The following is a 14,119-nucleotide window of genomic DNA, read 5'->3' as shown; positions in this document are numbered from 1 at the left end:
CGAGGGAACTCTTCAAATATTGTAGGGACACCTATGGTAATTTGGATATATTTAGCAGTAACTCGTGCATTTGCTCTTGCAAATCATAATTTGGTGAATTGGAACTGATGATGAAGACCTGATTTGACCAACGGAACTACTACTATCAATAACAAGTATTTCACGGGTTAAATTTAAATTATCATGATTAATATACTTACCTAGATAAGCGACTAAGAAGAAGCTTTAAGTTAATGATTCTTTCGAACTGATCTGATGCTGAAGCCAGAAGGTAGACAACGGAACTCTGTTATAAAACAACGTAACTAAGTCGTGTTTGGGCTTAATGGAATCGTTGTGAGATGTTCTTTGGCTACGAATCACTAAAAAGTGAGAAATAAAGATAATTTTTACCAAAAAAGTAAAACCGACTCCAAAAAAATAAAAAAATAACAAAAAATGGAACCGACTACAAAACCCTTGAAAATATTTTTCTAGGTAAGTAGGTACGTACTAGCTCGAAGTCGGTGACTCAGCACGACCCAGCAGGAGGGATTGAAACCAACATAGTAGGTATGTAGGTGAGGTAGACGACTATTGTAAATTGTCCCACTCCTGCTGGCTCGTGCTGAGTCACCGACTTCGAGCTAGTACGTACCTACTTACCTAGAAAAATATTTTCAAGGGTTTTGTAGTTGGTTCCATTTTTTGTTATTTTTTTATTTTTTTGGAGTCGGTTTTACTTTTTTGTTAAAATTTTTCTTTATTTACTTAAAAAGTTGGTTTTGCCCTAAAAAATTCGTTAGGAAACACTCAAACCTGTTAAATGTGCAGAAAGAACTAAGATCACAGCGACAAAATAAAAACCAAATATTGTTACCAAAGACAAAACATGCGATGTTCAGAAATGACCCATATTATTGACCGATGCATACGTATATCAAATAAATTACCAGACGCAATTAAATTAGAAACTAGCGATGAAGTATTTAAAACTAAATTGAAAAACTTGCTACTACATGCTACTATAATACTGATGATTTTTTTAATGAGATATTGTAAATGTCATAAGAATATTTATGCACTTGGCCTGTAGTTATGCCAAATAACTAAATTGTCTTTACGAATACATACGCCAAAATTAGTCAAAATACTATCTGAGAATGCTTTTAAATTTTGAACAGGGATTTAATTTCAAACATTTTATTTGCTTTTATGATTGTTATTCTGGTTCATATTGTAATTTTAATTTCGGCAACTTGACATTGTTTGCTAATTTAATTATTATATGTACATACATTGACTTAAAATATCTAATTACTTTAATGATGATTTAATATGCTATGGAATACTTATTATAATGTAATTATTATGGAATAGATTAAGAAACTATTTGACATTATATACTCTATCAGGGTGGCATGCACCTACAACCTAATCAAGTAACATCTAAACCCCCTTGCGAAAAAATAGGGCACCTACTTATGGTTTTACAGATTTTTAGGCATTGAAGCTAAGCGATAAGGCCGCCTATTGCTCACCTTGTAATATTTTTTTCTGTGTATCTGTTTTCTGTATCGCTTACTATTGTTACGGCGGTGGGTTAGGTGGTAAACTTTGATCATGTTTTTCGACCCATTGGAGGCGTTTTCAGTAGGCTGGAATACGGTTTCAGGCCGTTTCAGAGGATGCTCTATCACATATTAGTTTATCAAAATTTCACCCAAGTTGCCGTCGTTTTCAGGCGCCTGAAACATGTTTTCAGTCCGTTTCAGGCCACCCTCTATCCGATGACGCCATAACCTGAAAACCCGTTTTCAGGCGTTTTCAGGACCCCTTATGGGCCTCTGAAGTACATTTCAGTATATGGCGAAATTTTCCATAGGAGTGAAAGAGTAGCACGATTAGAAAGAGACAGCTATACTGAGAACATTCGAGAAGGTGTGTGACAAGGATAGCCTATATGTGTGAGAGAAACAGAGTGATGATCCTGTTTCCGGAATATTCTAGTAACTGTGTGAGAGAGATAGCACATGAAAGAGACAGACACTCTACTCGTTTCCGGAACATTCGAGATGTAGGTATGACGTCCTAGCTGGACTGTTCTCGAACTTTGTGGACCGATTCACCGGGGGTATATAAGCCGGGTGAGGTTGCGGCGGAGGACAGTTTCGAATGCGATACCGAGCGATAAACATCGAAGATAATCAAAGCGACTAGTAAGTGAGTTTTAGAGTGCGAAATTACTGTGAACTGTTTTTAAGTGTTTTGTAAAGTTAAGTAACAGTGTGAAAATAAATCCTACTCTTATTCATCGGTGTTAAAAGTGCTTTTCAATCACGAACCCATCCCACTTTCAGCTGCAAACGGCTACCGGCCAGAACATTTCCGTCCAAGGGGAGCAAGAAGTGTCAGTAATGATTGGAGAAAAGAAGTACTGGCACAAAGTCATCATTGCTGACATCGTAGACGACTGTATTATTGGTCTAGATTTTATGAGGAAGTACGATTGTAAGATCGACTTAAAAGGCGGCGTGCTGAAATTTGGGGCTTATGAAGTTCCTATGGAGGGTGAAGTGGGTGGACATGTCTTCTGCGCTAGAAGGACTACACTTCAACCGAGATCGCAAGCCCTAGTTCCGGTGAAGTTGCCACATGGTGTGAGACAAGGATCTCATTCCTGCGTGCTAATAGAGAAAATAGATGGCAGTAAGCCGTGGATACCAGCTCGCACAGTGGTAATGACGTCATCCGCAGCATTTATAAGAGTTCTTAATTTAAGTGACACTCAACACGTCCTAAGTAAAGGAACCCTTATGGGGAGATGCGAGGCAATCTCATGGATACGGAGTTGCCATGGTCCAAACGAGGTCAAGTTGCAAGAAGAAGTTGTGGATATTGGAAAATTATTGGAAAACTGCGAGAATGATCTCACGGAGGAAGAACTTCTAAAGGCGCGTAATCTACTAAAGCGCTATAGGAGTGTCTTCTCTGCACATGACAGTGATATCGGGAGAACTGGAGTAGTGCAGCACGAGATCGACACTGGAGATGTCATGCCTATTCGACAGCGACCTCGGCGAGTTCCAGTAGCTCGAGAAAAAGAAGTCGAAGACATGATCAAGGAAATGAGGAGAGACAAAGTAATAGAACCGTCGACCAGCCCTTGGTGTTCTCCAGTAGTCTTGGTGAAAAAGAAGGATGGCACTATGAGATTTTGCGTTGACTATCGTAGACTCAACGACGTGACCAAGAAGGACAGTTATCCATTGCCGAGGATAGACGACACTTTGGACACTTTAAACGGTATGAAATGGTTTTCCACCTTGGATTTGAAAAGTGGATACTGGCAAGTGGAAATTAAGGACAAAGATAAAGAGAAAACAGCCTTCTCAACTGGTAAAGGACTTTGGCAGTTTAATGTTATGCCGTTTGGGTTGTGCAATGCACCGGCAACTTTTGAGAGGTTAATGGAGCAAATACTTGCCGGCCTCCTGGGTGATACTTGCCTAGTGTATCTGGATGACATCATAATTGTAGGTAAAAATTTCGATGACCACCTTAAGAAACTGGAGCAAGTTTTGTCCAAGTTGCGTGACGCAAATTTAAAACTAAGTCCGAAGAAATGCTCATTCTTCAAGCGTAAGGTTAACTACTTGGGACATGTAATTTCATCAGAAGGCATCCAGACAGATCCTGAAAAGATAAGTGCAGTTAAGGACTGGCCCACACCGAAAGACAAGACAGCAGTGCGTGCCTTTTTAGGTCTTTGCTCGTACTATCGACGATTTGTGAAGAACTTCTCGGATATAGCAAAGCCTTTGCACCAGCTGACGGAAGAGAAACGACCATTTAATTGGGACGATCAGTGTGCAGCAGCCTTCTCAGATCTCAAACAGAGACTTTGTGAAACACCGATTTTGGAATATCCCGACCCGGATAACGAGTTTGTTGTTGACACTGATGCAAGCAATACTGGCATCGGAGGAGTCTTGTCACAAAACAAAGGAGATCAGGAAGTTGTGATAGCCTATTTCAGTAAATCTTTATCGAAACCCGAGAGAAATTACTGCGTCACTCGGAGAGAATTGCTGGCAGTCGTTAAAACTTTGCAGCATTTCAGCAAATATTTGCTTGGGCGCAAGTTCCGAATCAGGACTGACCATGCTGCTTTAAAGTGGTTGTTAGAGTTCAAGAACCCCGAGGGTCAGGTGGCACGCTGGATCGAACAACTGCAGGAATATGACTTTTCCATCGAGCATCGAAGTGGAAAGTCACATGGAAATGCAGATGCCCTCTCCCGAAGGCCTTGTCCGGATGACTGCAAACACTGTTTAAGACAAGAGGATAAGGACTGCGTGAAGATGTTGAGGACCGACACTGTTAGCGAAGAATGGAGTGACGCTGTCATGCAAGAAGCACAACAGGAAGATCGTGACATTAAACCCATTTACGACTGGATTAACGGTGGAATGCCCAAACCAAAGTGGTGTGAGGTAGCTCCGATGAGTACAGTGACCAAGAGCTACTGGGCGCAATGGGAAAGTCTGATTATGCACAATGGCGTACTGTGTAGGAAATGGGAGTCAGCGAACGGAAAGGATGCTCACCTTCAAGTGGTCGTACCAAGAAAGAGAGTTAGCGATGTTTTAAGATCCTTTCATGATGGCATTTCCGGCGGGCATCTAGGAGTAAAAAGGACTCTGATGAAGATTCGACAACGCTTTTACTGGATACACTGTCGGGAAGATGTGGAAGACTGGTGTAGGAAGTGTACTAGCTGCTCGTCGGTCAAGGGGCCACATACACGCAGTAGAGGTGCGCTGAAAGTTTATAATGTGGGAGCACCTTGGGAAAGAATTGCTTTGGACGTCGCAGGCCCGTTCCCGATCTCTGACCGCGGAAACAAGTACATTCTTGTGGTCATGGACTATTTCACCAAATGGCCTGAAGTGTTTGCCATTCCAAATCAAGAGGCAGTCACCGTAGCGGAAACTGTAGTGGCGGAAGTATTTTGTCGGTATGGAGTACCTCTTGAGATCCACAGCGATCAGGGAAGAAATTTTGAATCTCTGGTGTTTCAGGAGACTTGCCGAGTCATGGGAATTCATAAAACTCGGACTACGTCCTATCATCCACAGTCAGACGGGATGGTCGAGAGATTCAATCAGACTCTGGAACGACATTTGGCCAAGGTAGTTGACAGCCATCAAAAAGATTGGGACAGGCATATTCCACTCTTTTTAATGTCATATCGGACCGCAGTTCACGAAAGCACGGCCGTGACACCTGCGTGTGCTAATTTTGGAAGAGAATTGCGGTTACCTGCGGATCTACTGACAGGACGACCTCCAGATGCACCAAAGACGATTTCAGAATATGCAAGTGAACTGCGAAATCGGATTGATGGTGTTCACAATCATGTTCGTGAACACGGACTGCAGGCCAGCGAAAAGATGAAGACTAGATATGACCGGAAGTCTAACCAGACGAGATTTGAGGAAGGATCGTTGGTGTGGCTACATAACCCTATGCGGAAAAAGGGGAAGTCCCCGAAATTGTCACCGAGTTGGGAAGGGCCGTACAAAGTAGTCACTAGGATCAACGATGTCACATACCGGATACAGCGTAACGCGCGTAGCCCCTGTAAGATTGTTCATGTTGATCGGTTGGCCAAATACCATGGATCAAATGATGCTCGGGACGAGCATGTCTTAGGAGGGGGCAGTGTTACGGCGGTGGGTTAGGTGGTAAACTTTGATCATGTTTTTCGACCCATTGGAGGCGTTTTCAGTAGGCTGGAATACGGTTTCAGGCCGTTTCAGAGGATGCTCTATCACATATTAGTTTATCAAAATTTCACCCAAGTTGCCGTCGTTTTCAGGCGCCTGAAACATGTTTTCAGTCCGTTTCAGGCCACCCTCTATCCGATGACGCCATAACCTGAAAACCCGTTTTCAGGCGTTTTCAGGACCCCTTATGGGCCTCTGAGGTACATTTCAGTATATGGCGAAATTTTCCATAGGAGTGAAAGAGATAGCACGATTAGAAAGAGACAGCTATACTGAGAACATTCGAGAAGGTGTGTGACAAGGATAGCCTATATGTGTGAGAGAAACAGAGTGATGATCCTGTTTCCGGAATATTCTAGTAACTGTGTGAGAGAGATAGCACATGAAAGAGACAGACACTCTACTCGTTTCCGGAACATTCGAGATGTAGGTATGACGTCCTAGCTGGACTGTTCTCGAACTTTGTGGACCGATTCACCGGGGGTATATAAGCCGGGTGAGGTTGCGGCGGAGGACAGTTTCGAATGCGATACCGAGCGATAAACATCGAAGATAATCAAAGCGACTAGTAAGTGAGTTTTAGAGTGCGAAATTACTGTGAACTGTTTTTAAGTGTTTTGTAAAGTTAAGTAACAGTGTGAAAATAAATCCTACTCTTATTCATCGGTGTTAAAAGTGCTTTTCAATCACGAACCCACCCCACGAACGTAACACTATGTCTGGTGTACAATAAAGAGTCTTTGTATTGTATTGTATTGTATTGAAGCTTGGAAAGTAAGCTTTCATGCACATAAAATACAAAAACCATAGGTGCCCATTTTTTTGCAAGGGGGTTTATAATATTATTAAGTAAATGAACATGAAATGAATGTATATAAATAAATAAAAGAATTTTGTCTGTAGGTATCCCAATCCCAAAGGAATCTTGCATTATTCCGGGATACAAATTGGCCAGTGATAATGTAAAGTTGACAAGCGTTCGAACTGAAATTTTAATAATTTAACCCACGACACACTAGTTAATCCTTCTCAAAACCTATCTAAGTAATAATATATTGCGAATTACTAACAGAAAAAACACTCCTTCGGTTGCACGTGTTGTAATTAATTACAGAAAATATGTAGCGATAATTAAATAAATTCACATAACCTTATAGTTAGTTTCCAAGCCGATTGCAAAGGACATAATTTGTACATACCGGCATACAAAGAGACAGACGGGACAAGGCCATAAAGTTTTTAATTTTTATTTTGCCTTCAGTTACGAAAAATAATTTCATTTTGTTCGGAAAAATAACACAACTAGTGACCTACTCTATTGCCCCGGTCGAACATAAAAACAAACAACAACACTAAAACAAGTATTGCTCTAGACTAGAAATTACACATATATGTATGTACATACAAAATATTGAATTGCTGCCAACATCAATACGTAAAAGGGGTAAAAAACAATCAACGTAGGTACTTAGGATACTATCGTAATGTTGTCTTCCTTACCTAATGTTACCTGATTAAACATTATCTTGCCTTATTAGCAATTATCTTTTATTGTGCAAATTTAATCTTCACTTAATGGTGGCATTTACAACAAATTAACTGGATACTACAATGGCTATTTGCATAACAATCACCGGGTGACAGTTTACTGATTGTAGCTTGTAATAGTTAACAATACAAATTAACTGCCGTATTTTCGGCGTAGTCCCTATTGGATTACATTTGGAACAAAGTACGTATTAGCCACTTAAAATTCGAATTAAAAAGTCTACAAAAAATTTTAATCGATTCAAATTTTAATGAGAATATAATTACAATGTAAACTCAAAGCAATATAAAATACAATCAGTCAAAACCGCGCCGCGTCACACCAGGAGCAAATAGACGCAAATTTTAATTGGCTTTTTATTTTGATGACTTAGTTAGCTAAATCAGACTTTTTTTAAGGAGGATATCTATTTAAATTAACTTAACAATTTACTTTTTTTAACCTTTTTGTTTTTCCTTTTTGTACAATAAAGAGTATAAACAAACACACAAACAAACAAATTTAAATTGCTTTCTTACTCCGTGACCCTATGTGCTTTTAAAACAGCTGTCTCTAAGTGACAAAAGTATGTTTTTTACACAAAAAAACTGGATAAGTGCGAATTGGAGTCTAGCACGGGGGAATACATACTCTAAAATAAAATATTAAAAATTAACAAAAAAAGCTTTAATTCAATCATTATCAAGCCGCAAGGTTGACATCATGCTGAGTTGGGACCATTTCGTGATAAAATGTCTCGATTTCCATGTTTCTATGTTTCTCTGCTTTGTAAATGTCACGAATAAATGTTTTCTTTCTTTCTTACTTTATTATCAAAATAATTGTCCAATTCGGCTGGATACAAGTGTTTAAATAGAGCTTAAGTGTTCATTTGGCAAAAAATTGCATGTTTCAATTTAATGTGATGAGTATCAAAACATATCTCTATGGTGACTAATTGTTTGTTATTTCATACAAGCGATGACAAGGCTCTTTATTTCATACTAGCTTTTGCCCGCGGCTTCGTCCGCGTGGAATTCGGTTACCGCGCGCTGTTCCCTCGGGAACTGTGCATTTTCCGGTAAGCGTCAGAACCCCTGGACTAATGGAGATATATGATGTTCAGAAAATACCAAAATTTACTACCTATTTGCTACTATTTGATACCTAACTTAAAATAATTAGTACTTCGATAGACAATAAAAAACCGAGTATGCAAGTTGTCCAGACATTCTGACGTCAGGATGTCTGGACCACTTTTTTTTACACAGTTCGAGGAAAAACAACTAATTTATCTCTTAGTAAGTATTTACTACCTTTTTAGTACCTCAACATATCATTTATTAAATTTTTTTTGGATACTAGAAAAATGTTACACACGAAAAAAAATTTTTTTGCACGAAATTTAATTTACCTAATTTTGTGAGAGTCACAATGGCGGGTGTACCATCAGCCAAATAATTGGTCTATCAATTTTTAAACAACTTTCTATCAAATGAAAATGTCGCTAAAGTCGAACTTTCAAGTTGACAGACAAGTCTATTGGCATTATTGTTTTATGACATGCAAACGATTATCAACTTTAGGGTGGTAGACCACATATTTGGCTGATGGTACCTATACAAATATAAAGAACAATTATACTAAAAAAAATACTCAAAATGTACTATTTATTCCCTTGTAACGGAGAATATTTCGGTCTTATTTACTTTGTGATTTCACCCTGGGGTCCGTCACGAGGATACCCCAAAACCCAGGGCCGCTCCGGCTAGCGCGGCATGAAGTAGGGTCGTGCGATCGGCTGGCTTGAGGGTACGGCCGAAATAACCTTGGGCGCCGTAGAAAGATTGGCCGCACCACAAACAGGACTGGTTAAATTAAACTAGGAATTCTCGTCTCATGGTCGTGTATTCATCCGTTGAAAACAAGTTTAAGACCTTAATGAGATCTAATCAGGGGTTTAAAAATAGAGTAGCAAGTCAAATACTCATCCCTGGATAACCAATAGGGTTATGCACCTTTCTTAACAATTATAGCCTTAAGTAAAGCTTATTTCACTTATTTAAAATTAGAGTAGTAAATTAATTACCTATATTTGGATACTCAAATATACCCAATCAAGTTATACACATTTATTAACAATGTAAGACCTAAATGGTCTGGTTACAGGTCGAGAATAGTTATTTAAAATTAGAGTAGTAACATGAGGACACGCTTGCAGTTGCAAGTTAAACTCCTATCTACGTGGTTTCATCAAAAGAGGCGCTTGGTTTCAAATTATAGGGTGTAAGGATCGGTTCCCCAGACAAGAATTTAAATAAAGAAAGTTTAAGCAATGAGTAACATCACGTGCACAGCCCGTCCTCAGAGATCGACGGCCGCTTGCTCGCCCCCTGCTAGACGATGACCACGAGACACACAACACTCCTTGCCCCGTACTTGACACCCTAAAATGAAGAAAAACTCACTTTAGTGCAAATGTTTAACAACACTATTTGAACCCGAAGCGTCAAGCTAAAATGTTCAAGACACTCACCATAAGGGTAGGTTACTAGAAGAGGTTAGACTTTAGACACAGGCCGCGGTGTTGGAGTTGTGCGTCTAACGATCATATGCGCTACGACGCAGTATATAATATAGACGGCCTTTAGACACGGGTCCACTGTGTTTGAGTAGATCGCAGGACGATCTGAAATAAGTACATGTCTTAGTACACCAGTTAAACGACGCCCTCTTCACAGCGCGTTTATGTAAAACTTACCATTTGCGTTACGACGCAGTATATAATATAGACGACCTTTAGACACGGGCCCGCTGTGTTAGAGTTAGAGTTGAGCGCTGGATGATCTGAAATAAGTACGATCTTTTAGTACAACATCTATATAACGCCCTCCCAACAGCGCGTCTATGTAAGACTTACCATTTGCGTTACGACGTAGTATTTAATATAGATGGCCTTTATACATGGGTCCGCTATGTTTTATTAGTTTAAAAGAGGGTCAGGGAATCATCATGAGGAATCTGAAACAAAAATAAGTTACGTATCAACTTGGCGTCTCATCGACAAGCGCGACGGTCAAAGTTTAGAGAATCCACTTGTTAGTACTCACGATTCAGCACGGTGGCGGCGGATGGAGCTACCACTAGGCTCAAATATAACGTGGATGTCGAAAAGCACTCATGTATTCCACTTTAGAACCACAAAAGCATGTAGACGCCGCTCCCGTTGTGATATCTGCCGGTCATCCTGCCAAAATGGCCGGTAGAATCCGACCGACTCAAAAAGACATCGCCGTGTTACCAACCTCAAAAAGACATTTCACTCGGTCGCGTAATACCGAGTCGTAACAAAAAGAAGAAGAAAGAAAAGTGTTTATTTGCTCCCAAAAGAATGGCAGCGCATCGCAGGATGTCAATACAAAATGAATCAGCAACTAAACAGCAGCCGGAAACCTAGAATTGTAAACTAAAGATCAAAAATCGGCAATCAATATCGTGTAGCACCATCTTTATCGACCTGTCAAACGTCAGCGAAGTTGTCAGTTTGGCAGTTCGACATTCCCGGCGAAAGATCATCCTATGAGGTTGTTTACGATGGAAAATAAAAGGTTTTGTATTGTTTTACGAGATAAATGTGAACTTCGTAGTGTTCTACAGAAAGAAAGGATCGTCGTGATATGATAAGCCGCCAGCAGTTGGTCAATTGCAGTGTAAAAATCACATATACGAAGTGTATCAGTGGCTGCAATGTTTATCCCGCTTACCATGCCTTTGGAAGACAAATAGAATCAGAAAGGTACTCAAATCATGAGCTAGGGATACGTCTTCATACGGCAGGTCAGTACCAATCACCCATTTGCCCGAAGAACGCATCTAAAAACCGTAATACCAGATTTCGGGTGTTACAGTAGGGTTTCAGTTGGGAGAAATAATTTTATTTCAGAATTTGAAGAAATTCTGAAATAAAATTATTTTACACATAAGAATGTGTAAGGTTAAAGTCACTTTGGAGGAATCTTTGCCAATTTGGGAAAGATTATGAAATCATAGGCCGGAATGGGCTACTAGCGGAGAACGTAACTTGTCCATCCCAGACCTACTACAACTTATAAACTAGAGAATAGTCCTAGCAGGACTTACAAATGAGCTACTTCGCTCTCAGCGAACGTCAACACGCAAAGTATTAATCGCCTATGCCTAAAAAGGGTAGACGCTTTAAATCATAGGTTGGAGAAGGGGCCACTAACGGAAAACGCGACTTATCCACCTCCAACCTACTACAGAATACAGAACCTACTCCTGGTCTGCTTAGAAAGGTAATTAACTTACCTAACCGCCTACATCAACAACAAAAGAAAATAATTGGAAAAGACTTCCTAAATAAGCCTACGTCTCGGCCATATAGGGCAAGACGACTAAATCATAGACAGGAGACGGGCCACTAGCGTGAAACGTGACTGGTCGCCTCCTAATCTACTACTATACTAACACTAACTCCCACGCGGTGGCTAGGGCACCGTAGATAACAGAAAGTCAAAGAAAACCATCCAATAAAGACAAATACATACTGTCTCATATCTTAAACTAAAGATGAAACGTACCAAACAGGTTGACGCTCATGAGAATTGGAAACTTACAAATGAGCTGGCAAGAGTTCCTTGGACTGGACAACAACCATGAGAACGTTTTTTTTTTATCTTAAGGTAATACCCTTCACCATGTCTTATTCCTGAAATTAAAAGAACCTATTTTTCCAAAGTGGAGCGTTCAGGTTCGATAGAAAAAGGTCTATCAGAACATTACTAGCAAATCGGCCACCAGGAATCTGTAACAGCAAAACCACAAACTAAGAGTAATCATGTTTGATAGTTAGAACCTATTCAAACGCTTTTTACAGACTTACAACTGTAACTAATAAAGACTCAAGGTCCACACGTTCGATGGGAGGTATCCAACGGAACGCCGTCGACAGACTTTCGTCGTAAAACCTAGAAATAAAACTTATTAAAAGAGCATGCACATTTGATATAAGCATCATAACAGCACAGTTGTGAACCTAAATACGCTTACTAAAAACTTAGAAAGACATGAGGTTCCACCTCGATAGGATATACGTGTCCTACGAGACGGAAAACATTTTGGAAAGTAACCCAAAATTACTAGAATATAGGCGAGACACTCAGCCATCAAGAGAGTAGTAAGTCAAAGAACTTAAAAATAGATAGGTTAGGAGAGTCACTCAGCCAATGAGTGTTAACCTATGAGAAGGGGCGTGACACAGCCTGAGACCCTTTTAAGGAGGAAGTTGATGTCTACTTATCTGCAGACGTCCTTATTTTAAAAAAGAAAGGAGAAACACGGTACCCTATTCCGGTTCCTTAGGAAAGAGACTTGCTCTGTTAGCAGAGAGTCCCTTCCGTATCACAAACTATTCCTAATTTACAGAACTCTTAAATTAACTTCTGACGGCACAGTACGAAACAATTATCTAGCGTGACACTATTATTGATTTACAATCTTCAAAAGTTCCCGGGATGATCTCTTTGAATATTTTAGCCTTTCTTATCGTTTCTCTTCCCTAAATTAGCCAACCGACAGGAGAATCTTCTCCATTCTATAAATTCCATACAGTCCGGTCATGTGATCTCTTGGAGATTACTTAGTCTTTCTTATCGTTTCTCTTTCCCGAAATAGCCAACCGACAGGACAAATTTGCTCCTTTCCATAAATATACTACAAGTCCGGTCATAGATATACTTAAATTACAACGGGTATCTATTGCTATTCGCTTATGAGTAGAAACAGATGAACTAGCGTAACACTAACATTCATTACTAAATACATGGGGCTTGTCGTTCGCTTAGCTTTACACTTGCCAGGAACCGAACAGATAGCAGATCAAACAAATAACACTTATCCTAAAAACAAATAACTACTGGGGGAGGACGGCATCCGGCGATCTTCACCTCGCTCGAGTAAGTCCTTGATATGGAATCTGCCCAACGGTTTTCCTTCTAAAGATTTAAGGAATAAACCAAAGGGCCGTGTTTCGCGCTAATCACGCACTTTGAATTTAGGTGAGAGTTTTGCGCTGAAATATTTATTGGCATTAGACAAGGAAAGCATCGCTTGTAACGATCTGGCCCTCCTCAAATTGGATGGGCGCTTCCGAAAGTTGTAATACTTCACGTTTCGGTCATAAGCTTCCGAAGATGACTTGGACCGTAGTGTAAATGCCACGTAGCTTAGATAAGTTAGTTGAAAATGGCTCGCGCTCCAGTACCCCGACACCGGGTCGACCGGAACATCGAGATTGAGCAAAGCTCCGTCTATCACCATTTCCTACCATGGTTCAGATAAAAGGGGAACTGGTACTTTCGTGGACCACCGTATTAAGTGCCATTTGTATCTCTGGTATGTTCTGATCCCATGTACGATGATCAGAAGCCACGTACGAGGCAATGGCGCGTACAATATCGCGGTTTAAGCGCTCGGTCTGATTGGTCTGCGGATGATGCGTGGGTTGTAAAACACATAGGAACATTATATTTCTTCATCAGATCTCTGAAATCCCGCGAAACGAAATGGGGACCGTTATCGACATAGATGTATTGTGCAGACCCCATCGCGTAAGAACACTCCCTTCCAAACACTTTACAATAGCCTTGGCCGTAACGCTACGCAAAGGAAACATATGTGAAAATTTTACTAAAATAATCCACGCAGACGAAAAGAACTGGTCCTTGCATAAACGGGGAAAAGGTCAAGGATGTCGCAGGAGATGTGCCTCCCAAGGGTTTGTGACAATGCGAGGGTTGCC

General features: G+C 40.3%; 1 protein-coding gene and 1 long non-coding RNA gene across 14 annotated transcripts in view; both read right to left on the bottom strand.

Annotated features, from left to right (window-relative positions):
* CadN (neural cadherin) overlaps positions 1–14,119 on the bottom strand; it is a 409,301-nt gene that overhangs the window by 123,119 nt on the left and 272,063 nt on the right. The gene's annotated exons all lie outside the window — the stretch shown is intronic.
* On the bottom strand, positions 9,253–11,063 carry LOC141426224 (uncharacterized). 2 transcript variants are annotated; one of them, XR_012451214.1, is made up of 5 exons: positions 10,410–11,063; positions 10,220–10,320; positions 10,061–10,146; positions 9,836–9,988; positions 9,253–9,746 (listed from the first exon to the last, which is right to left on the bottom strand). It is a non-coding gene; the product is annotated as an uncharacterized lncRNA (long non-coding RNA). The 2 variants fall into 2 exon arrangements; XR_012451213.1 differs by having other exon boundaries at positions 9,836–10,146.

Source organism: Choristoneura fumiferana, chromosome 3 (assembly GCF_025370935.1).
Source record: "Choristoneura fumiferana chromosome 3, NRCan_CFum_1, whole genome shotgun sequence".
Taxonomy (NCBI): Eukaryota; Metazoa; Arthropoda; class Insecta; order Lepidoptera; family Tortricidae; genus Choristoneura; species Choristoneura fumiferana.
This window is presented reverse-complemented; position numbering and strand designations above follow the sequence as displayed.